At 36.0% G+C, this 26,611-nt stretch overlaps 1 protein-coding gene and 3 long non-coding RNA genes across 4 annotated transcripts in view; 2 read left to right on the plus strand and 2 right to left on the minus strand.

Annotated features, from left to right (window-relative positions):
- LOC147846759 (uncharacterized) overlaps window positions 1–26,611 on the plus strand; it is a 1,232,122-nt gene that overhangs the window by 385,859 nt on the left and 819,652 nt on the right. The gene's annotated exons all lie outside the window — the stretch shown is intronic.
- The window catches only part of tusc3 (tumor suppressor candidate 3), a 195,535-nt gene that overhangs the window by 7,757 nt on the left and 161,167 nt on the right, over window positions 1–26,611 (plus strand).
- On the minus strand, window positions 1,884–14,099 carry LOC137495095 (uncharacterized). Its single transcript, XR_015476480.1, has 3 exons — window positions 13,864–14,099; window positions 4,715–4,791; window positions 1,884–3,115 (listed from the first exon to the last, which is right to left on the minus strand). It is a non-coding gene; the product is annotated as an uncharacterized LOC137495095 (long non-coding RNA).
- On the minus strand, window positions 17,529–24,061 carry LOC147846764 (uncharacterized). The gene is made up of 3 exons (XR_015476470.1): window positions 23,538–24,061; window positions 22,840–23,497; window positions 17,529–17,618 (listed from the first exon to the last, which is right to left on the minus strand). It is a non-coding gene; the product is annotated as an uncharacterized LOC147846764 (long non-coding RNA).

The raw sequence follows: 26,611 nt of genomic DNA on the forward strand, positions 1-26,611 counted from the left end.
GGTAACTTAATCGATTTGTGTTGGGACAGCATGAAGGAATTGTGTGCAACCCAACATTTTTTACATGGTAGTAGAAAATTTCTATACAAAAATAGTACTATACGTAAAAATCAGTCTATTGTAAAAATCTAGACTATTCAGGTTGTCACAGCAAAAATCAATTAAGTTAACCAAACAAATCTCGGCAGATTAAGAATAAAACAATTAGGTTCCCCCCCCCCCCCCCCCCCCCAAAAAAAAAAAGTTGTTTAAGCTTACATAAGCAGTTTGAACAAGCAGCAAATCATTTTTTTCAGTGTATATTTGTCCTGCATGTACTCATACACGTTATCGATCTACCAGTAGTTCAGTCATTTATTGTTTATCAAACAATACAGTATGCTGGAGAAAATGGTCTGAAAAACAGTGTATGTGTGTGTTTGTGTAAAATGATCCAAAAACAGGCTTGTTTTTTGGGTACATGACTGTGTCCAAAACTTGTTTGGTTTACTTCGCTTACTTTAGCAGCTTTTGTTAAATCAAATTCCTTTAGGCTGTTGAATCATTTCCAAAGAATGAGTCAAGTAAATGTGTACTTTTAGGTATTTTTGTCTAGATGTCATGCTTTGTTCAGTGCTCAAGCAAAAGGATTGGTTTTGCTTATGGATGGTATTTTCTTTTCACTGAAAGTGTTAACTTATTAGATTATTTATTTTTATGTTGATGATAGATTACTTACCAAATTTTAGCTGGCTATTGATTTACACATTGAAGTCAACTACATGTAATTTAGGTGAGTAGTTTTATTGGTGCTGTATTCATCCTTCTTTTAGATTGCTTTTGAATTACTTTTGACCTGACTTGTTTTAAACACAGATATTGGAAAAATCTGATATTGCTGATATTTTTCTGCAATAATATTGCAATATGAATACAATTTCAAAAGATGGGTTGAATTGCTCTGTTTGACAGTTTTCTGAGGAGTCTGACAGCTTTCAGGTACAGAAATTGTGTAATCACAATGCAAAAAATGCTTTTCTCACTTTATAGTTCAAATATCTATTTTTTCACTTTCAGTAGATATGTCAAAAAGAATATTATAGTAAGTAACATAATCTTGTTTTCATGATATTTGGAAGCAAGATAAAAATTCTATGTAAGAAAAACTTTTTTTTTCATGAATCATTAAATTCTGTATAAATGATAAAATATGAAAAAAAAAAAAACCTTTGCTAAACCTCAAAGCATCATATTTTTTGTGCCCAAATGTGGCACAGGCAAATTATAAACTCTCACTCTTTTCTGGTTAATTTTAGCAGTGGCTCTACTCATGTGTTCTGTAGCTTCTGGCCAACTATAGTTCTGACCCAACATTGCAGATCTTGTAATGTAACTCTTGCGGATGTGCACATTGCAATACCGACACTAAAACAATATATTGTGCAACCCTAAATTAAACAATACATTATAAAAGGGATTCCCGATCTAGTATAATTGAAAGAACTGTATGTATGAGAACATTAAAAAAATAAACATATTAATTATTTTGAAACGTAAACAAAAGAGAATAGCAATACTAATGCTAATAAAATGTCACACGTTTAGCAGATTTTCATATTGGGATATTATATTTTTAATATTGTCTTTTAATAATTACTATTTAATAAAATAACTATTAAGTAAATCTTAAAAATATTAAATATAATTTATTCCAGGTATGGTAAAGCAAAAGATGTTGGGTTCTGCAAAATTGATTTGTGTTAACTCCATTTTTAATAGATGTGTGATAATAATAATAATAATAATAATAATAACAACAACAACAACAACAACAACAACAACAACAACAACAACAACAATAATAATAATAATAATAATAATAATAAAACACAACAGCTGGCATCCCTTTCAAATGATATTTAAATGTAACATTTAGGTATTATTATACAAAAGTACATGCTAAATACTAATATTTACGTTACCCACCAGTCTTACTGCAACCAGCCTGGTCTAAGCTGGGGTCAAACCGGTGATTCTTTGTATGGGAGTTGGTTGCTTTAACAAGGAGGCTAAAGATCATGGCCTCTAATGTCTGTTGCTAGAGCACCTTTAGAGGTCAGAGGAGTGAGGTTAACCTTTCATAGCAATTCGCTAGCTAACTTCCATTATACTCACCCTACTAAACCTCACTCCCATCCCGGACGAGCCCCCACATGTAACCCACCGGTCCTACTGCACCCATCCCGATCTGAGCTGGGATCGAACTGGTGATTCTTTGTATGGGAGTCGGTTACTCTAGCAAGGAGGCTAAAGACCATGGCCTCTGGAGTCTGTCAATAGAGCAGCTTTAGAGATGATAGGAGTGAGGCTTACCTGCTCAGCACTTCACTAGCTGGCCTTTGCTACATATACGTTTAACATAATACGCACCCTTTAGTGTTAGGTAAGGTGCCTTTTTGAAATGTACCGCTTTTCTACTTTTTCTTTTCTCCTGACCTCTGAGAGTGTGAATTGTGCAAGCTAATACGGATTTGGAGACTGATATAATGTACAGCTCCAGTTCAGCCCCTGTATCTCTGTCGGACTTGTAGGATCCTCCACTGTCTCCATTTCTCATATCTCTGGTAGAACAATTGTGGTAATATCTGCCACAGGAATAGCGTCTGGGTCCTCGATAGCTCCTGGAGCAGCTGGAGCTGAATAGCAGTGTGATCCCCTCTCCCTTCAGCTCTGAAAACTGTGCATCGACTCATTACTGCTCCGACCGGCACTGGGGCAAAAGGCTTGAAAGAGTTTATGTTCTGAAACAACTGAAATGTTTGAAGTCTCGAAGCCTCCCTCTCGCTGGGGTGAACAGTGCGAGGAGGGCCACCCTGCTGAGTGTTTGATGAAGGCAGTTTAATTCTAAAAGCTCAGAGGCATAATGATGCATACGTGTAGTCATCCATAGATAGGAAAGCGCGTCATGCTGCTCTGCCTTTCTTATTCTTTCCTCTTTTCTCCCTTGCCTCTGTCTTCTCGTTCTTCGTTCTCTCATCGTTCTCTCTGACACTTCTTTTTGCTCATCCGATCGTGATGGACTGCTCTTGCGAAGCATTGATCTCTCGGATTGGGAATGTGGTTTCAGCATGCCAACCTGCATATATACATTTCCATAATGAGTCTCGAGACTCAGCAAGATTCTAATTCTAAATACATCACGGCTCACTGCAAATTAATCTCCTCGAAATGATGATGTCTTGAGAGCATCATGAAGGAGTTTCTGCTGTTTTGGATTGTGTTTTTGAACACCAGGACAGAGGCAAAGATATGAAAATGACTGGTAGAAGAGTAATGGATGAATAGAGCTAAGCTCATACTTGTGTTGCCAGATCACAGAGTTAAAAGACCACCTCATTTCCAAAGACAATTGTTAAAACCTGAGGAACATAACTCACGTTGCCAAGTTCTTCTTTACTTTTGTTCCTCATTAGGTTTAGCTTTATAAAAAATGAATAATAAAAATGTATGCAGAGAAAAACCAAAGTCTTCAGAAAACTGATTATCTCAGTATGTTTTACTAATTCAGCCATGCTACTTAAATATTTCATGTTTAATTTGATGTGTTGAGGTCTGTTCATGCTGAGGATAACTGATAATGATAAAAAGATGCTATCTGAAAAAGTTCTAAGTGGGCATTTACACAACACCCTTTTTATCTAAAAACTGACAATTTATGCAATCTGCTCATTTGTGGTATGCAACTTTTTAAAAATGGTACAGTGAGCCATGATGTCAGGCATATTATTTGTCCTGTCAGGTTTGTAGTAGGGCTTAGTAATAATTCAATATAAAACCACATTGACAAATTAGCAAAAGTTGTGATTGTCTTGCACATTATGTGAAGAAAGAACCTCGATTTGATAAGCAATAAAGTCTTTCCTGATGGCCATGGACTAAGTACATTCTAAAGACAATGCTGTATGTACATTTTTGACTCTTCTAAAGCATAAAACTAACATAATATGTTTGCAGATATTTAAGAAACATGCCAAGTAAACATTCTTGTTTATCCAAAAAAAAAAAACATTGCTGAAGTCAAATATTCTGCTTTGAAAATGTGCTTTCCGTGCTTGAATGTCTGTCTTGTTTTGGTCCCTTTAACCCGCCCAATGCCAGTTTAGCCAATTATATTTCAGCACCCCAGGTTGCCTTGGTGGAAAACGGCATATTTCATTCATTCAGTCATAAAGGCTTTTAAAGCATGCATCCGTGACCGAAATCTACCTCCAGTGCACAGTAACAGCCTCCGAAATAAGGCGCAGATTCGGAGTTCTACATGAGGTGGTTATTGATTAGCAAATAATATAAATATTACAAACGTAAACATAAGCAGTAACATTAGCATGTTACATTGTAACCCAGTGTCCTAACAACATGCTACGTAGCGAGATTTGCAGTGAAAAGCAATTTGGCTGTTTGCACCAGACGAAACATGACAGAAATTTAAATACATCCACTCAATAGGGCACTCCCTATACTCCAACAGAATGGTAAGGTTTATTATCAAATTATTACATATTAAACCTCTTTACCATTATCAAATGTACTGAATCGCTGATATTTGTTGGTTAGAGTCACTGCTTTAAAGTTCAGTTTTAAACAGTATTTTATTTGCAAGATTTAAGGTGAACTATCTGCTGCTGCTTTCAGTTGTATGGCAATAAATGTCATGAAAAATGGCACTCAAACTCACCTTATCAGCATTTCACACCAGAAAAAGCACATGAGTTGTAACTGAGGTGATCATTGTCAGTGAATTCTGCTCTTCAACTGCAAAAAAATAGAAACCATTTCTAAAATATAAATTCAGGTGTTAGTTACGACAAAAACTCCTTTTAATATGGAAAATAATCCTCCTATTTGCTTTTATTTAGAACACAACTTAAATCAGCCTTTAGGCTCAATGGTCTGGTGCAATTAAAAGTCAGGCACACTTGATGTCATCAATCTGGCAACCTGCCCTTGTGTGTGTTTTGAACCAGGAGTGCAATGTACTGCACCTTTAACTGTTTTCATGGATTCAACTGAATTAAATATAGTGCTGCACCCACCTATTCTGTCCAATCATATTAACTTCCACGCTTTAGATCAGTGTTTCTCAACCACGTTTCTGGAGGACCACTAGCACTGCACATTTTCCTTGTCTCCTTAACCAAACACATGTGATTCAGATCATCAGCTCATTAGCAGAGACTTAAAAACCTATGGGTTAGAGAGAAAAAGGAGACGTCCAAAACATGCAGTGTTGGTGGTCCTCCAGGAACAGGGTTGAGAAACACTGCTTTAGATTATATCAGTTTAAAGATTCCAGCGCAAGATGCAGCAGAAAACAACTCAATACTTGCTCTTATGTGTTTCTCTCTCTCAGCTCACAAATGCATTTATTTTTAATTCAACATGTTCTTGAGCGGCAACATATAGGTGGCGGAATGCATAACATAACATCAGAATACACATACAGTATATAACAGTCTGTTAAGTCTAAGCAAAAGAGTATGTTTGTAGAAAGATTGATGAATTTGAAATTGCAGCAGAACCAAAAATTAACACATTGTTGTCATTACAAGCGACAAAATTAAAGCTTAAAGCCTGAAACTGAAAATAGCTTTATAAAAAAAAACTGTATTTTAAGACTGCATTTTATGCTGATGTAGGGCTGGACTGATAAACGATATATTGAATTGCGATAAAATTTGTCAATAACATGGATAAACTCTATATTAAGACCTAAGAGCCAATCACACAGCATAAATGTGCAACAATGGGAATCTAAAAGTGTGTTGATATTAGAAATGTACCAAATTTTTGGTTGAAAATAATATGCTACTTAATGGACCTTCTAATTTTTGTGGCTTCAGTCATTGGTGTACTCTTTTAAATCTAAAAGCATTATATATATATATATATATATATATATATATATATATATATATATATATATATATATATATATATATATATATATATATATATATATATATATATTTATATCATTATCATTCAATGTGAAAAATAATCATTGAGATTGCATTTTTGCCTCATCACCCAGCCCTAATTTGATGTATGGTATTTAAGTGTTGTAATGTATTTATTTATTGTGATATGAACCAAACCAACAACAATTTTGTAAACCATCCCCTCTTTAATTAATACACACATGCATAAAAAAATAATAATATTGTTAAATAGATATTAATATTGATATATATATAATTTGTATCACATATATACATTTTATATCTGAATATAAAATAATATTTTGTCAAATATATGCATTTTTCTATTTACATATGCATACTAAATGAATACAGTACACACACGTCAAAACAAACTTTGGTTTTGGGTGTGAATAATCACAGTTAAGGTTATTGCATACCGAATGTAAAAATTTCTTCCCCTTTTTCGCACGACAAAAAATAAATTCACCATAACATTGTGTGAATTGTATTGACACACTGCCTCCGACACTTTCATCCGTTATAGAAAAAAAAGTTCTAATCGGTTTTGATTTTTTGTTTTTCCACTTTTCGCATTTAAAAAATCAGTATGAGAGGTGTTTGGACAGTTTAGAGTCACCATACAAATAAAAAGCTAATAGCAAAATGCCGTCATTTGAGCTACAGATAATTTTGACAAAACACATTGTATAAAATAACGACAGAATTTGGCGGACAGTTGAAAACCCTTATATGCTGCATTCAGTGACTGCCGCATCTCTGCCTCTGCTCCTCTTTGGTGTGAGTGTGTGTCCCTAAATTTGACATACTGCTCAGTATAATAGACAGCATGGTCTTCTTTCGGTCAGTTGCTTCGACGCGCCACCACCTACTGCCAGTCGCTGTTTAGAATTTGTTTACGTATGTAAAATACATGTATGTGAAGTATCATAGGTATTGTATCCAAAATCCACCGGTTTCCTGAAACAAACTTTGCATTTTGGCATAATACAGCTCTAAGCAACTCCAGCCATGAGGCCCTAATACCTGAAATGCATCCTTTCTACTTTTATTAAATTTTTATTTATTTTGCTGTTTTTTATATCACTCAATTTTCTTTTCTGCATTTTATCTTAATGTAAGCTTTAGATTTAAAATAATCAGATTTCTCAATGTGAATTTGCAACTAAAAATAATAAATATAATTTTTATTTTTATAAATTTGACTGCTGGACTGCTCCATGATAGCGGGTGGTGGATATTTTTTCATAATATTATTATTACATAACATTACATAATAATTGTAATAATATTATTATTAATAATAATAATAATATATATTTTATTGTATATTAAAAAAAATTAATTATGTAATTTTTTTTACTCTTATACAAAATATGATAGAAAACAATGTTATATATATATAGATTATAGGTATAATTTATGCTTCTTAATATTTTTAATGGGCCCCCAGACCTCCTAGGGCTCTAAGCAGTCGCTTGCCTTGCTTATTAGATAAATCTGCCCCTGCATATGTGCACAACAATTGCATGTAATTTATCAGTCTGCCATAGATTAAAGCATCTTTATACAGTGAAATTGCAAATTACTCTCATTTTAATAAGGTTTAACTCATCAAAACTCTACAAGTGGACGAGCAATGTTTACAGCGAAAGATTCATCTTAAGAGCGACTAGTTAAAATGATTCAGAGTCGACTTTTTCTTTTTGAGAGTTAATAGCTTTATGCATGGTGAACTTTCAGATTTTAAACTTAACTGGATGTTTCCATACACTCAGAGCTGTGCTACACACTGCATCCAAGGTAATTTAAAAAAAATCCATAAGAAGGGCACTTAAACACAAACAGAAAAGTGGGCAAAAGTAAAAAAGAGAATGAGCCTATATTGCACATGTGCATGGCTGTCGCTCCCATGTCTGACTAGAACGGCAGCGTGCCGTGTTTAAGGCCCAGTGTAGTGGATTTGCAAAATGATTTGTATTGTGCTTGAGAAGCATTACCAAAATGATTCTCCATGCCATCCAGACAGACGCAGGGGCCCCAGCCGCCGGGACGCTGTGATATATCAACATTAGACCCAGAGCCATTTTACATGCATTGCTTATGAAAAATCGTTCTGAATATTGAACAACTCATGGCTGGCTTATGTGGAATCCTGCACTTTCGTCTTCAACAGGGCATGCTTGTGTGGCCTGCTTTTCCCTTTCCACTTTGTGTTCTAAAATGCAAAATAAGCTTTTAAAGATAAATAAACAAAAAAGAGCCATGAATATTTAGCAGGCCTCAGGCCCCCTCCGGTCTCCACTCATGTCAGATCCAGGTCTGCCGGTGTAATTCCATTTCCCTTCTACGTTTTATTTAATATTCAAGAGATTTGTAGACCATTTGTAACAAGTGAATTGATATTCTTACCTTCTCGCCATGGGAAATAAGGGCAGAAAAGCGCTAGTGGACAAGTGGTGTGGGTTCTGTGTGCTGGAATCTATAAATGATCGAAATATATTTTATATAGGCAAGTTTTTGATATTTTGCTGCATATACAGTAACATAGGGCAGCTACTGTTTGAATTTCACAGTTAAAGTTAACATTTTAACATTAACATTTCATAGATGTATGTAATTTTAGTAACAAGTATGTACAGTACTTATGGAAACATTATATTTAAAGAAAAAAAATATTTAAAGAAAAGGATTTTTTAAAAATAATTTCAAATTATAAATAAATTATATATAAAATTATTTGTCTTTGTCATACAGTCAAACATAGACTTTTGTGTGCCTTCTAAATACTTAGAATTTTTACTTTGGTCCCACTTTATATTAAATATCAAAATATAAATACAATGTACTTTATGGGCCCTATCATATACCCAAAGACGTGTATGGCATGATTTGTTGCAATTTTCAGAGCAGCGCAACAGTAATTTTCCTGTTTTGTGGCACGCTGTTTAAATAGCAAATTTATTCGTGCCACTTTATGGACTCATGGGTGTGCTGAACTGAAAAGGAGGCATGTTAAGGCACATTGGTGTGTTGCTATTTTGAGGAACTAAATTAGACCGTGCCATTGACCAACTAAAAGCTCAGACAAGCTCAGACAAGCTCAGACAAAACTAAAGTCCAGACAATTTGCATTTGTACAATGATATTATTATTAGTAGTAGTAGTATTTATTATATGCATATTTATATTTGTTTTAATAAAATCAAGGTTAGATTTGTCCCCCTGATGGGTTTTAGAGACATATGCATCACCATATAGGGCAATAGGATGTGTGTTTGGATATAACTTCGTGTTTGAATTTAACTTCGTTATTATTGTTCATTTATTTGTTTGCTGGAAATTAGAACTGAATTTAGAAATAACAATGGGTGAAAAGTAAAAGTAAAGAGGCTAAATGAAGGAGGCTCATTCTTTATTCTCACGCTGCAAATAGTCTGTTTAACTGTTTTCTTGCTAGTGAAGTGTTCAGTTTTTCCACTTACAAAGTCCGCCATGTAAATAGCAAATGCACCACTGCACAACGCAACTGACTCTTAAAGGGAATGTGAGATGAGTCTCTGATTGGTTTAATACATGTTATGCTCAAAACACACCCATAACGCAATGATAGAATAAGCACAACCCTGTTAGACCATGTGCCAGGGCACAGACCGTATTTATCTGTCCTTAAAATAGCAAAAGTGGATTCAGACACATCCTTAATGCTTTTGCGTCATGCGCTTTGGACTTTGTGACTAGATCTTTAAAATAGAGCCCAGTGTGTTCATAATGTGTTGCAGAGCACTTCTGATGCTACTGACGTGGGATACAGGTATAAGAGACAGGTTTGGTGGTATATGTAGCTTTAAGGGTGGGTTCAAGTGTAAAGGATGGTCAACAGTGTAATTAAAGATGTAATTACATGCAGGTATACTTAATTAAGCAGTAAAAGAAACATGTATTTACACAAGTACATTGTAACAAATTAATTTCAGTGTAAGTACATGTTAGTTTAGGACAATATAAAGTGAGAACTATACTTTTATGTTATACATACATAATCAAGTACATTAACTGTTTTTCTATATTAACAGACTTTATAATTGCTCATGTTTTATTTATTTAGCATTTTTTTGCCATTGCATGCTATCAAAAATTCTTTTGGATCAAATTATGTGACTCAAGTTAATATTATTTATGAATTTCAATGTTTGACTGTTAGCAGCCCCTTTGAATGAATGATAATAGCCTGTGTGGCAGAGCTGTCTGTTTGATGGATGCTTTGTGTTCCTGAGACGTCGCCCTGCCCACTTTCTGACATTTTGGTCAGAAATTGGGCATAATCAGTGGGCAGTTATTTTTGAAGCCGAGGGGGAAGGGGAAATGTACATGAGATTGACCACTATGAAATCAGATGTTCTCTAACATCATAAGAATGGAATACTTTGCACACAAATTATTTGGCCACACTGATGATTTTACAAGACTCTTAGCTCTTAGTTTTCCTTTTTTAAAACACAAAAAAACTACATTTTAATGTCCCTTGTATTTTTCTTGTTGAAAAATCTTAAAGGAAGACATCTTAAATGTGGTGTTGCAGTAATAACTGCCTTTCACTGCATCTTCACAGGAAGAAAAAAGAACATGCAGTAAGATACTTTGTTCAACAACTCTCAAGATACATTAAGGACTCCGTAAATCATTAACCAGCATCTACTAATGATCTTGCTCTTTTCATGTGCAACATTAAACATCATTCTGTACCGGTTAGTTAGCATATATAAGAGACATAGCTTTTGAACAAATACTAGGTCAACTTTAATATTTATGTTATGTAACTACTTTGGGTGTTAATCACCCTGCTTCAAGCAAGATCTGAACTGGAATTCGGTCTAGGTCTCCATGATGAGTCAAATTGAAATTGAAATGGCTATTAATCAAAAGCTTCAGTAATCATGCATATCTTGTCATGGAAGCACTCCATACATCCACAAAAATATTCAGTAGATTGCCTTAGTATTAGTTGAATAAACAAAAGATTTAACTGCTGTCATTGATACAACGTGACTAATCATCACAATTATGATATTATCTGACAGAATATTATTTAGTATATTATTTAGTTCTCCAGCACCTAGACTGCAGCTCTAGAAGACGTTTGGCCATAGGAGAAATGGTCATGCAAGCCTGGTTTCTCTTGAGGTTTTTAATTCTTCACTTTCGCCAGTTGGTGAAGTTTTTTTTTTTCCTCGCCTCTGTCGTCACTGGCTTGCATGGTTCGGGACCTGTCGAGCTGCGCATCGATGTATTTGCACTTCAGTGTTTGGACTCTCAGTATTGAATATTAAACCACAGTGAACTGAGCTACACTGAACTTAAACTCTGAAAACTGTACTGACACTGTTTCAATTTACTATGTTCTTCTGTGTGAAGCTGCTTTGACACAATCTACATTGTAAAAGAGAAATACTTAGAAATAAATAATAGAAATAAAGGTGAATTGAATTGAATTTCAAACACTCAACTGAAGTTATGAAGCCAGTTTGGATTGTTTGGAACAATCTTAAGGCTGTCTATCATTTTGACATATTACACACTATTTTTTGGATAATTTATTTCACTTTTAAATCCTTGATAACTGAAAATTTAACAGTTTGAAATTGTCTTTACAGTGTGGAATCGGTCTCAGACAAGGACCCAGTTTAAATAATTGGCACATTGGTTTAACTAGCTGATTTACTGTCTGCCTACTTTAATAGTGATATGTAACCTTCATTTGCACATTTAAATGTACACTCAAAAACGCTTGTTGTTTGGTCCTACTACTTCTTTAAAATGAGCTGAAACAACACAATTCATGACATATATTTGTGACGACTTAATTGTTTTATGTTCAATCCACTTAAATTTGTAAAAACGAATGTTAACTTGTTTATGTTGTCTCAACGCAAATCAATTGTGAGGAACCCAGCATTTGTGTTACAGTGTTTAGTGTCCTGCAGTCTGTTTTGGGATTTCTGTGAAACTGCTCATTTGTCAAAAACTTGCTTTCTGTTGGGATTGGTGAGGGCTGGCATGCCAGCATCTCTCAGAATATCTCGAAGAATCAGCAGGAGTGCATTATCAACACTTTCATAAACAGAGCTCTTTGTGACGTGAACAAATGTGTTTTGAGGAATTTAACCAAGTATAGACCTTGTTCTTTCACTTCAGAGTGGGCACAGCCATCCACTTGTTGTTCGTCATGCGAAGCGGCTTTCGAATCCAATTGCTATATCAAACTCTATGGGGAGACTCAACAAATGGTCATAATAAAAGTTTACAAAGTGATGTAATACTTTCAAAAATCACAGGCGCAATAAATATATCTATGCCAAGAGTTAAGTGTAATGCGTTCCATATTAACGGGTTACTGTAATCTAATTACATTTTTGAGGAACGCATTAATTTTTGAATTACATTTTAAATTTGTGTAATTTGATTACGGTTACTAAAGTCAGTCTAATTGTGTTACTTGCGTTACAAATTTAGTTTTTGGAAGAAATAAAAATGCTTTTAAATGACATTTTCCACTGCAACATCAGTTAATAATCATGCACTTTTTAATTGCTAGTGAACACAAGCTGAAATATTTGCTCTTGAGTGTGGTTGCTTCTTCAATGGAAATACAGACATTGCTTTGATTTCATCGAGAGTAAAAACAGAAATATTGCTGTGAAATAAATATCTCCAGTATCTAAAGAACGTTCGACTGCTTTTAACTCGATCAGCGACTTGTTCAAGCACTTGAATAGAAAGCATTTTATGTCAACACTCCAAGGAGGACACCAGCGCCCAAAAAACACAGCATCCCAACTCTGCCTAAACAGGCTAAAATAAACATCTTGTGCAGGGTCGGGAGTGAATGTATCTTCTGAATGTGAGAAGCCTAGCTGCTTATGGAGCCGTTCACATATCACGTCTTTTGCATGTGCACGTGTGTATTGGGGGCGCACCCACATTTCACAGGTGCACCGAGTTGAAAACTGTGAGTCATGTGACATACTGACTAATCAGCTTTATACTTTGGAATAAACACATTTCAATAGACCTCCGACAAACACAAAAAAAACAAAACACTGCAGTGTTTTTTTCATACTATGGTTGTCATTGGTTACAGGTATCCAGTTGTCTTAAAAATGTCAGATTTTGTGTTAAAAAAAAAACAAAACAAACAGGTTTGGAGCAAAGTGAATGATAGGAGAAATATTTTTTTGTGCAAACTCTTTTGAAAAAGTCAAACTGTTGGTCAAACCCATTGTAATTTTTTTCAGTGAATTTTAAATTACTGAAATTACTTATTTTATGTTGTTTATAGGTATATTTTATGTTTTAAAAGTAACTTCAAAGTAAAATAGACATTTAAAAATAACATATTTTAGAGCAGTATTCACAATACTATGAAACTGAGATATTTTTATCCAAGGAAGTTATACCGTCCCATACCCTTAAACAGAATCATTCAATGTCCCCTTTAAAAAAATAGAGTTTAAAGTGTACTTTAATGTTTATTACGAAAAGTCCCCAAATCTTGAGCTGTATAATCTATTCTAAAGTATTACAGTATGTGCTGTAATCTCCCATAACCCCAGCATTTTTCACTTAAGATTTACTTCAGCTTTCTAATATTTTTTTGTTTAACTTTAAACCCCACACCAGTTTCTTTGCCGCGTATTCTTCAATTTTTCTGACTTTCCCCATGTATTTTTTATCCTGAGCTCTCGGGGTTATGCGTGAGCTCTGTTAACCTGTATATCATGCTGTGCGCTCTGACCCAATGTCTAAAAGAGCTCGACAGATATACACCAATGACATGGTGCTAAATACACACCACACATACACACATCAGAAGAAAAATCGCTACCTGTGTTTTTATTTTGTGCAAGCGTCATGCCGTTTTCCTTTGAAATATGGTATAAGGTAACAACTTCCGATTCATTCCCCATCCTCTTTCATTCCTCCCAGTCCTGTGTACCCTCCGTCTGTCCACCGCATAGCTTGTGACATCTTCGATTGTCCTTTATCAGCGCTGTCATAGCAGTCGTCATCACAGTGTGGCGGTGGATGATCCGGCGGAGATGCTTTAGGCAGGAGGCCGGCATGGACGAGTCAGCCTGTCGAACCGGATAACGCATGCAGCCTTATCAGCACTGTGCCAGCCGTCCATGGCAAAGCTTTAAACATGCATTAAAGAGTGTATCAGAGAGAGGCGTTCATTAGGGAGAGTAGTGACGGGGGAGAAGGGGAAACAAAAATCTCTCCAAAGCAACTCTCCACCTGTTATAATCTTCCTCATTCTCATCCCTGACGTGCTCTTCGTTTCTGTCTCTCGCATTTTTTGAGAGATTAAAGATGTTGTTTATAACCATTCCATTTCCAATATGGTTTGATTTTGAGGTTTTATCAGTTAATAATAATAATAATAATAATAATAATAATAATAATAATCATCATAATAATTTACTTACTAATCTGATGGATGCTTTGTAGCATTTAAGGGCACTTTTCATTTCCTTGCCATGCATTTGGACAAATCTTTTATTAAAGGGTACTTCGTCATGGCATACATGTATATGTTTAAGGTTTACGGTATACTGTTCATGCATCTGGTGGTCAAAACCAAAATGGTTTGGTCTTGCTTGAATGTTTGAGCTGCATGAAAGAGCTTATTTTTGTTCAGTGGGTGCCACCATTGCTGAATCTACGCTGCCTCTGAAGTGAATGCAAGTTTAGAGCCTGAATTAAATGTGCTGCTGAGATTTAAAAAATAAGCCGCATGAGCATGCATATGTAACAATTTGAGTCAAACTGGATTCATCATAAGTATGTGAATGGCATGCGAACTCAACATTTTATTTTAATTATGCAGTATAGTCTGATTAGGTGTTTTTTTTTTTTTTTTTAATTGCTTAAATATTGACAATTAATTTATCTCAAAATAACCTTAACCGAATTCAGCAGAGTAGTGATGGGAAGTTCGGATCATTTTACTGACTCGTATCTTTGAGTCTCGTTCATCAAAATGAACGAATCTTATTTCGAGTCATTTCGTTTATTTGGTTCAATTTGCCTAAATATTATTAAAATGTTACAAATTGCTTCCAAACACATCTACAACTAGCCCAAAAGGTTGACTGCACGACAAATAAGTCATAAATAGAATATAAGAAGGAGAAAATAATACTTCAATGTTTACCTGCTCTTTTGTCTATGAAGGTATTGTTGTCTCTTTGCTCAGCTCACCTCTTCATGTCTTCAAATGTCAGGGGTTCATTCACGTTACACTGACAGTCACATATAATCTTAATCAATGCACAGTCTAAGCTGATAGGAGCCATGACCGTTCGTTCATCACGTGAGAGAATGACTCAAACCCGAGGACTCCAGAGATGAACAGTTCAATTCTTTTTCCGGCTCTAAACGTGTATGATTGGCCCGTGAGGAACGAGTGACTCAGACCCGATAGAGGACTCGAGAGATGAACAGATCAAAACTTTTTTCGGCTCTAAACGCGTATGATTGGCTCGTGATGAACGAGTGACTCAGACCCGATAGAGGACTCGAGAGGTAAGCGGATAAATTCTTTTTCCGGCTCTAAATGCATATGATTGGCTTCTGCCAATGTGATGAAGACTTGAAGTTAACGATACCTGCACAAATGTGCGCACGCGCGGATGAACGAATCACTCCCTGAGAGGACTCGTAGTTCCCGAGTCATTTTGAAGATTCGTTCAAAATGAACGAATCGTTCATGAACGACCCATTACTACAGCAGAGTGGTTACTGATGGTACTCAACATTGAATATCCTGCGATGTGACTTTTGCAGATGCATAAAATTGCGATATCGCTGCTAAGACGATATATTGTGCAGCCCTAATTAAAGTACTGAAGAGGACACAGACATGCAGTTGTCCAGTGAATCTTTGTCTGGTAAATTTGAGCTTATATTAAGCTTCCTTATATTATTCTTTTCCAGGGATTGTTTGTGAAATGTCTTTTTCATTAACTTGAGGTGGTTTAAGCACTTGGTGCCTATCAAAGACTTAATCCCATCTCGAGATCTAATATCGCTTCACTCGTGGCCATCGCCATTCATTTCGCAGTCAGCATCTAATTGACAGGAAAATTAGTTCCACGTTTCTCTCTCCCACCGAAAATGGAGAAGGGGAAAAAAAAGGCATTTAAGAGAAAGAGAATAATGCGCCAAAAACCCCAAATTGAGCTGCTTTGTCTTCTAATACACTGAGGCTTGAGCCAAATCCAGAAGTAAATTATCCTCAATAATTAGTAATGATAATCCCGAATCGTGAGGAAAGCCTGAGGACGTTCTTTTGTTGTTTTAGAGAACAGCCTGTTATTATTGCGACTTTCTGCTCCACTTTTCAACTTTTAGTGGCTGACAGAAGACGACTCAAGTGCTACATTCATGCAGTCATTATCAGGGAATTTACTAGCATTGCTTAAATCGCCCTGTGTAAAACAAAGTGGCAGCTTGAATGACGTCTGCACAGACAGATTAGCCTAGTCAACCTCTCTCTCTAAAACATATTTTAAACTACATTTTACTCAGTGTCACGTGATCATTCAAAAACCAGTCTAATGTAATGAGCTGGTTCTCACTAATATATTCAAAACACATTGACTGTTTCTCAATATGCTGTCTTGCGTCCTTGTGTTCTCGTGTAACATCATCATCAACCACCAAAGTTCAGTTCTAATAGTGAAGACCATAAGAATGGAGGATGCGTCAAAGTTCCTAGATGTGCACTCAAAAATATATATATAATATTTTGCTCTTTTAAACTACTTATTTAAAATAAGCTAAAATAACACAATTTTTTAGATTTCATTGGTACAACTTATTTTTTTTATGTTAAATCCACATACATTTGTTTAAAGTGGTAAATTAGCTTAATTTGTGTTGGGACAACATAAATGAATTGTGTGGAACCCTGCATTTTTTTACAGTTTATTTTTGATATGAAGTCATAGGGGTTGCATAAAGGAGTTGGAAAGCGCATCATTTTATACCAGTGTGTTATTAAAGTTCAGAGTTATAACTAATTTATCTCAGGAGTTTTCCTTAGTAAGATGAAAGTGTGAGTGAAAGTAAACATTAACATGAACATTTTAATAAAAGTTTAAACACGTTTTATTTCTATTGTGCAAAGTAAATTTGTAAGGTTTTTGCACATGTGATATATTGACAAGGGGAAACTCGTAGTCTTCGAGTTTCTTCTTCCAAGGTAACCTGAAAAGACTGGTCCTCTCAAGAACGCAAGTCCGTTCTCACCATTCCTGGAATTTAGAAACCACCATTGTCAATGTTAAAAGCATTTTTTTCTTTCTTTTTTTAAGAACTTATATTTGATCAATATAATACATTCTTGTAAAAAAAAAAAAAAAAAAAAAAAAAAATTATTCTTTAAGAACAAAATTAAATATAAGAAAGTGTAAAAATAAAAGTTTTATTGATTCCAGACATTTGCTGTAGATGTCAGTTCTCAATCTAATTTCCCCTACAAGAAAGACGTGTTTGGTGTGATTTATTACTATTTTCAAACCAGCTCAGCTGTAATTTCCATGTTTTTGCACCATTTTGTTTAAATAGCAAAACCTTTTGCGACACTTTGTGTGCTGGTCTAATGAGTCTAAAGAGGTCTAAAGAGGTTTGTTCAGGCACATTGTTTTGCATAGCTATTTTAAAGAACGGAAATAGACTGCGCTATTGACCAACTAAAAGCTGGTCTAAAGTCCAGCGCGAAGCGTGTTAATTATGTGCCTATGCAGATCCAAACACATTGACATTGCTTTATAAACACAGGATGTACTACACAAATATCTTTACATGTGAAAAAAAAGGATTAAAATATTATAAATGTTATTATTTTCTACATGAATATAAAAACCATTCCATGCCTCCTTCATCTCGGGGTGGCTTTTGTAAATTTATTTGTGACAATTTGCATTTGTATAGTGCTATTAGTATTAGTAGTATTATTTATTATAAGCATATTTACATTTGTTTAAATATAGACAAGTTTAAGTTTGTCCACGTTTTTTACCACATTTCATTATTATTGTTGATTTATTAATTTACTGTAAATCAGTACTGAATGTAGAAATAGTCTTGAAACAAATCTTTGCTTTTAAGAAACTAAATTAAATATGTAGGCTAATGGATGTCTTCAATGGAATGAGTTTCCACAATTTTTTGTACTCCATGAACAAAAAGGTGTAAAGTAAAGAGTAAACTTAAAGAGAAAGTAAAGAGGCCGAATGGAGGGGACTTTTTTTCTTTATCCTTTTACAGATGGTCTGTTTAACTGTTTTCTTGCTAGTTAAGCACAAAGTTTTTCTTCTTATAAAGTATGCTTATAAGTAGCAAACGTGCCATGACGCGACACAATTGACTCTTAAACAGAATGGGAAATGAGTCTCTGATTGGTTTAATGCACGTTATGCTAAAAACACATCCATAACTCATTAAGAAAATAAACCCTGTTAGTCTATGTGCCATGCCCATGATGATGCACCATGTCTTTAACTGTACGTCCTTAAAAAAGCAAAAGTAGATTCGGACATGCCCTTAATGCTTTTGCGCCATGCACTTTAGACTTTGCGCTTAGATCATTAAAATAGAGCCTTATATCTTTAAATCTTTTACTGATATAAAAATACATAAAACAAACTACAGAATATTACTAAATGGCTGCTTAACTTCTTAAAGTGATTATTCATGAAGTGATTAGCTAGTATTTCTCTTCACATGGTGGTGTGTAGTGTATGTCTGTAAGCTTCCACCTTTGTATTTATTCTCAAAATTGTTTGTTATTTTGAGGAAACCATGCTGCATATCTTGAATATGTAGCCATTTTCATATATACCCGAATGATATCAGTTGTGTTTCATAAACTCTACAGAAGAGTTTGAGCCTGTAATTCATGCTGCTGTGTGGATGCAGCTAAAGTCTCTGAAAAGATGTAAGTAATCACATTCAATTATTATGCTCATCCTAAACATTCTTCTATACTCGAGTCAGAAAAGAAGTTATTAAGTTCTGGGTTGCATGCACAAAATGCTGAATATAAACATTAGCCTTGGATCCGCTTGCAGGTGTTGTGGATGGATCGTCAGACTTGCTGCTGTCTGACATCTCACTCCCATCTAACAGCCTTGCTGTATCAGCAAACCTAACCCCGCTCCCTATGGCGAGCTCCTCATCCCCCTGCCAACTTTCTGGTTATTAAACTAAAGCTTGGTTTGATTCTGTTATAAACACAGCATAATAAAAGTAGCCATGTGACTTTATTGTATTGTTATGCCAGCAGAAATATTATCTGCATTTGCTGTTAGAGAAGGTATTTAAATGGAAGTTCTTATTAAAATGTTGCAAGTTGGAATTCTACAAGATCATTTTTTATGCGCGATGTGAAAATTTCTAATCAATACAGATAATTTTAATCAATCATATATGATAATTAGGTCTTCTGGCCGATGCTGACAATAAATAAATTCATATTTGATATTATGTTATATTATGATATATGATTGTTTATATAATCTGCAGTTTTTGTACTGAGGAGAATAAAAAAACAAATCTAAACTAATATTTTAGCTCCTCTGGCTAAACTAGTAAACATCGGTTATCAGTGTTGAAAAAATATTTTAAGCATATTTGTACTTTATTATTTCTGTTATTGCCGACCATTTTCTTGCGAGTAGCTACAATTATAACCATATCACACCAATATTGCGATCACTATATTGGTTGTCAAAGCTTTTATTTGATTTGATTAAAAAAGCCTTTCATCTTGTATTACACATAAACAATTAAATTAATGTTTAAGTCTATTTAACTGACTATATTTTGATTAAATTACTGTACATTATCGATGCTCTAAAAAGTCATCCATATGTAATTTTGAAGATACACTTTATTTTACACTTCACTCAAAGGTTTTTATATTTAATATATTTCTATTAAATTATTTAATTCTATACAAATACATGCATTTACTTAATCTCCAATATATAAGAATTAGGAAGACATAGGCTCAAGCCTGGTTTATACTTCTGCGTCAAGTGACCGGCGTAACTCACGGCGCAGGCAACGCGCGCAGCTGTGCATTTATACTTCTGCGCGCTGTCTCTGTTGGTCTGCATTAACACTTCCGAAACACTAGTTGGCAGTGAGGTGTAAATGTTCCTCTGTGTCGAGTTTCTTCGCTTCTGTTTTGTGTTTTCTGAACACTTCTTGGTTGTACAAGTGACTCAAACTTGCTCATTTTGAGGCAGGAACCGGCGGACGTGCAACAGCTTTAACTATGAGGTAAACACAAAACAAAGCTTTCCATCCGGAGCTCCTTCACGGGACTCCACACTTGTAAACAATCGCTACATTGGGTTCGCGCCAATCACACAGCTCTCTGTCCCGCCCAGACTAGCATCACGCAGTTGCTGCAGATTTGTCGACTGCGCATCCATAATGTAAACCTGTCGTTCCACCACATCTCAAAGTTGTTCTATTGAATTGAGGTTGTCATGTTCAAGAAACCAGCCTGAGATGATTTGTGCTATATGGCATGGCGCGTTATCCTGCTGGAAGTAGCCATCAGAAGATGGGTACACTGTGGTCATAAAGGCATGGACATGGTCAGCAATAATACTTATGTAGGCATTGACATAATGCTCAATTGGTACTAATGGGCTTAAAGTGTATCAAGAAAATATCCCCCACACCATTACACCACCACAAGCCTGAACCGTTGATACAAGGCAGGATGGATCCATGCTTTCTTGTTGTTGATGCCAAGTTCTGACCCTACCATCCGAATGTTGCAGCAGATATTAAAACTCATCCGACCAGGCAATGTTTTTCCAATCTTTTATTGTTTAACGGTGTGGTCTTCTGCTGCTGTAGCCTCAAGGTTCTACATGTTGTGGTTCAAGATTCTGGCCATTCTCCTCTGACCTCTGGCATCAACAGAGCCGCTGGATATTTTAACTTTTTTAGACCATTTTCTATAAACCCTAGAGATGGTTTTGCGTGAAAATCCCAGTAGATCAGCAGTTTATGAAATACGTAGACCAGCCTATGTGGCACCAACAACAATGCTACGTTTAAAGTCAATTAAATCACTGTCCTTTTTGTGATGCTCAGTTTGAACTGCAGCAAATCGCCTTGACCATGTCTACATGCCTTAATCCATTGAGTTACCGCCATGTGATTGGCTGATTAGAATGCTTTTGTTTTAACAAGTAGTTGGACAGTTGTATCTAATAAAGTATCATACTTTCAAAAGTATAAATAAAATGCATTGAGATTTATCAACCTCAGAAAAAAATAATAAGTGCATCCTCAATTACATATGGCATGGTTTTTAAAGCATCGATAATGTAGTTTAATCAAAATATAGTCAGTTTAATAGACCTGAGGATTCATTTAGTTGTTCAAGCATAAAATGAGATGATTAAAGGGCTTTGAGGAGCAGCAGGTGAGCTCAGAAAATACTGTGGTAAATTAAGTGTTTGTATTTTAAAGACATGGCAAAGAACAATGGAATTTAATGCAGTGCTTGTGTTCTGCTGTGAGCCACTTTATACTGTGTGTCAATCAGGCAGTGAAGATCATTCATTTTGAACAAACTAGATTATAATAGTATGACAATTCCCTGGAAGTGGGCTAATTCAAAATGAAAGTCCTTGTGGCCCATGCATACAGTCTGATAGGTATTTATTTGCAAAGTTTAAGCCTTTTGTTGTCTATAGAAAACTTTTTATATGAGTTTATATAAGTTTTCATATGTGCACATCAATACTCTGTGTTTGCAGTAGCCGCTACTGCAGATGCTTTATGTTCTTTTAAAGCAGCCTTGTCGCAATGACGACCATTCAAGTGAGATATAAGATTTGTTATATGGCACTGTCCTGCGCTGAAATCAGAAGAAACACTCTCACTTTACAGGTAATGATGTAATAAGCCACACAGACGCTACGACGCAGTTTTAAAACAGCAGTCCCTCGCATTGGGAAAGTAAATGAGTATCTATCTGATATATCATACCCCAAGGTGAACTGAATTAACTAAATTGGCCATAGTGTATGAGTGCATGTGAATGAGTATGTATAGTGTTTTCCAATGGTTGGTTGCAGCTGGAAGGGCATCCGCTGCGTAAAACATATGCTGGATAAGTTGGTGGTTCATTCCACTGAGGTGACCCCTGATAAATAATATATCGGGCTGATTTATTGATTTTCCAGCAAGTATATTTATTTATTGGAGCACTTACAAATCACATGTTTTTTTTACCCATAACACGTAAAAATGTATCTGTATAAGTATTAATATGAATAATGTCCATCCCTAAATGTAATTTGTTTGAAAGATGTGTTTGAGAAAGTATGCTGAAATGGTACCAAGGATTATTTGGATTTACACTGATGCTGTTTTTATATTCCCATGACTAAAAAGCAATGTGAAAACTAGAGTTTAGCTGCAACCTTAATCAAACCCATCTGTCTTTAAATACCAAGTGCTCCTTCAAATCCTACTTAGTTGGTTTAGTTGTGTTTGATCGGGGTTAGAGCTGAACTCTGCAGGAAGGTTGGTCTCAAGGAACAGGTTTTAGGCCTGTTTGATACCATTCTGCAAAAACAAAAAAAAATTATGTGAAAGCACAATAATGCTCTATGAAGCACTGTCAGGAGCAACCAAAACAAAAGGTGGCAATATACTCCTAACTATGTAAAGTCATTTTGGCCAATGGGAAGCCACAAAAAGGGTCATTGCTGGTTCCGGTTGACTGTCAACACGGAGCACCGGCCATTGCACAGACATGTGTAGCAAGTACGATTGATTTGTCGCGATTGCGTATTTTTCAATGTGGGCCAATTGGTCAGAAGAGAAAGAACGGCTACTGGAGAGAGGAAAGCAGCACAGCAGGTGAGTGAATAATCAGACACAGTCAGTTTTTTCTTCAATATAGTTTATATAATTAGAAATATGTTATGAGTTTGTGAATTTCTGTCCAATAAGCATAAGTATTTATGTATATATATAGGTTCGATTATAAATTATAATAATAAAAAGTAAATAATTTTCTCTTTTTTTCTTTACACAGATGAACGTGAAGTCAATATACAGTTAAAACAAAGTTGTGATCAAGACAGTTGAGAAATTTCAAACACTTGTACAAAATGAAAATAAAAATCTTAGAAAGCTACAACACTGTGTTACCCTTTGTATAAAACAAAGTAAAGAAGGCAATAAATTTGTGATAAAAAATACTCTGTATTCTCAAATGTAATAAATAAAAGAAAATAAAGAAATAAATCAATAATAAATATACCAACTCTACTCAAATGCAGGCTATAATTCAATATTCACACTTTTAACTCAATAAATCATTAATGTGCTCAAATAAATCACCTCTCTGTTTAAAGAATCAATACACGGTTCAAATGAATCACCTCCCTGTTCAAAAGATCGCTACTCTGTTAAAATGAATCACCTCACTGTTCAAAGAATCAAAACTCTGTTCAAATGAATCGTTCGCTACTCAAAAGATTCGTTTTGCTGTCCAAAGGATTTGTTTCGCTTTCAGATGATTCGTTCCACCGGTTGCCGTTCACAGTTCAATACCAAGGATTTCGTGAAAGAGAACTGTTGATTCTCTTAGCTCAGTTCCAGTAAAGGTTTTCCGTTGAGGATTTTAGGAAAAGTAAGAAGGAAAAGCGGAAGGTCGCGATGAGTCCGAGTCTCGTTTCTCCAAACAATCAAAAGAACTCTCCTACCAGTCCGGTGGCACAAACACACAGTCTAACAGGAGAGTCGGTTCCGTGGGTGGCTCGCCGTAAGTTTCTCCTCGAGTCCAACGTGAATTAGGGACTCATCACAGATGCTTCGACACACACAAAAAACCCAGCCAAGGAAATCACTCAAAATCAAAGCGAAAACCCAGGAAAACTCCAGGTGGCACTCGTGTGCAGATTTCACTCTCATATACAAATGACGCTTTTTCTCTCAATCTTCTCTCACTCCCTTGCAAACACTGAATCACCATAGCAACAGTAAACACAAACTAACAGACAAGCGAGATTTGTTATTGTTTGGAAAGCTGATCTGCTGCTAAAGTGTAAGGCACGATGATGTCATTCTAAAGCACTACTCCCTTGAATGCTGTATAATACTCTTTTATAAATTATTTATATAAATAAATAATTTTAATGTATATTATTTAATCGAGTATTCTGCCAGTGTTTTTTCTCATATTTATAAGGGTATTTCTATTTTTTCTATTGCTGTGTACTAACAACTAGTAACCTGGGTTATCCGGGTTACATTCTCCCCGCCTGGAATCTATGCAGGTCCCTCTGCATCTTTTAGGCTGCGTAACGGCAGCAGATGGGAACATTTTCTGCATTAAAAGAGAGGCTTCTCTGGGGCAATCAGACTCCTCTAAAGATGCAGTGACTGCTGTACTGAGACCTTGTAGTAAGGATTGTATAACCAGAGAAAGAGGATTCCCTAATTGAGAGTACTGTAGCCTTTGTGGTGGCTCACGGTGTCTTTGCGAACGTCTCAATGTATTTCTTTCAACCTGGTCGATCACTGCCTGGCCACTGTGAATATTTCTCTGATCAGCTTCATCATCTATTTCACTCAATATTTCCAGTTCATCTCTCTGTTCCAATAGTTCTTGATCATTTACTACAGGTACGTTTCTTAACATATCTGGTCTAACAGAATCCATTACAGGTGTGTTCTCTCTTTCAGGTTCACTCATGGGACAGTTTTCATCTTCAGGTAAGTAAGGTAAGTTCTCTTGTGGTATCTCTATTGCAGGACAGTCATTGATTTTACTTTTCACGACTCTTGTTTTACTAGAAAGTTCTGCAATCGGCCTGTCTCTTGAAGGCTTAACATGTCTTGGATTGAAGAGGATTCTGCTCTCTACTTTTGGTAAGTGTCTACGTGAGTAGTGATCCATTGAATCATCCTCAGAGTCAGAACTCTCAGTCATAGTATCAGGTTCTCTTGCACTGGTGTTTGCTCGAGTTCTAGGTCTGCGGGGTGGTTTAGGTTTTACTGGCTCAGGCATGCTTTCTTGTAAGAATCCACAGGGCAGCAGCAAGTCTCGATGCAGTGTGCGAAGTGGGCCATCCCTGCCTTCTGGACTAACAGTATAAACAGGTAAGTCTCCCGCCTTCTTTAACACAACATAGATCTCTTTCTCCCACTTATCAGCCAATTTATGCTTTCCTCTTAGCTTGACATTCCGTACTAGAACACGATCTCCAACCTCAAGGAATGAGGTGACTACTCGCTCATCAAATCGTTTCTTGTTCCTTCTTGCTAATTTTGAGGCATTCTCAGTAGCTATTCTATAGCTTTCCTCTAAGCGATCTTTCAGATTTCTCACATAAATGGAATGAGATGGGGATGACCCAGTAGCAGGTAAACCAAATGCTATGTCTACTGGCAGCCGAGGCTGTCTCCCAAACATCAGCTCGTAAGGTGAGAATCCTGTTGTGTCATTACGAGTGCAATTGTAAGCATGGACTAATGGTTTAACAAAGTCTTTCCAATAGGTCTTTTGTTTGTCCTCCAGGGTCCCTAACATTTGGAGCAATGTTCTGTTGAAACGTTCTACAGGGTTGCCTCTGGGATGGTAAGGCGTAGTTCTTACTTTTTGTATTCCTGCTATGCCACACAGTTCTTTGATTATTCTTGACTCAAAGTCGGGCCCCTGATCACTCAGAATTCTTTCAGGAAACCCGTAATGGATGAAAAAGTTGTCCCATAAGCATTTGGCCACAGTTTCAGCTTTCTGGTTTCTAGTAGGCACTGCAACAGCATACTTGGTGAAATGATCAGTAATTACAAGGATGTCTTTAGTGTTGCTTCGATCAGGCTCTAGTGACAGGTAGTCTATGCAGACTAGTTCAAGGGGTCTGCTGGTTGTGATATTCACCAGGGGTGCAGCCCGCTCAGGAGGGGTCTTTCGTTTTACACATCGCTCACAGGTCTTTACTTTCTCTTCCACAGTTATTGCCATTTTTGGCCAGTAAAAACGGGCTCTAGCCAGGTCCAAAGTCCTTTCAATTCCGAGATGCCCCATGTCATTGTGCAGATTTTTTAATACATTTCCTCTGAGCTTTTTGGGCAAGGCCAACTGATACAATACGCCTCTTGGGTCCTGTCTCTTTCTAAATAAGATTCCATTCTTGAACTCAAAGCGGTCCCACTCTCTTAGCCACAAAGCTACTTCTGCAGGCTCTACTTTCCCATGAGGTTTCTTTCCAGAATTAAGGTGCCTAATTACTTTTTCAAGCACTGGATCAGTTCTTTGACATTCTTTTAATTCTTCCTCTGACATTTGGGGAAGAACTGGAAGGCCTCCTGCCTCCTGCTGGAATTCTTGGGGTACTGCATCAACACTTTGGGACAGTGATTCTACCACAGTAAGTTGAGAATACGGTAGGTTAGAATCACCACAGCTCTGATATACTTGGTGTCGTTCACAGAGGGCTTTTACTGCATCGGGCAAGATAACTTGTTGTTCTGTCTCAGCTAAGTGATGGAGAGTGAATTGTTTGATTCTTTCA

This window comes from Danio rerio, chromosome 1 (genome assembly GCF_052040795.2).
Source record: "Danio rerio strain M-AB ecotype USA chromosome 1, GRCz13ab, whole genome shotgun sequence".
In the NCBI taxonomy this organism is placed as follows: Eukaryota; Metazoa; Chordata; class Actinopteri; order Cypriniformes; family Danionidae; genus Danio; species Danio rerio.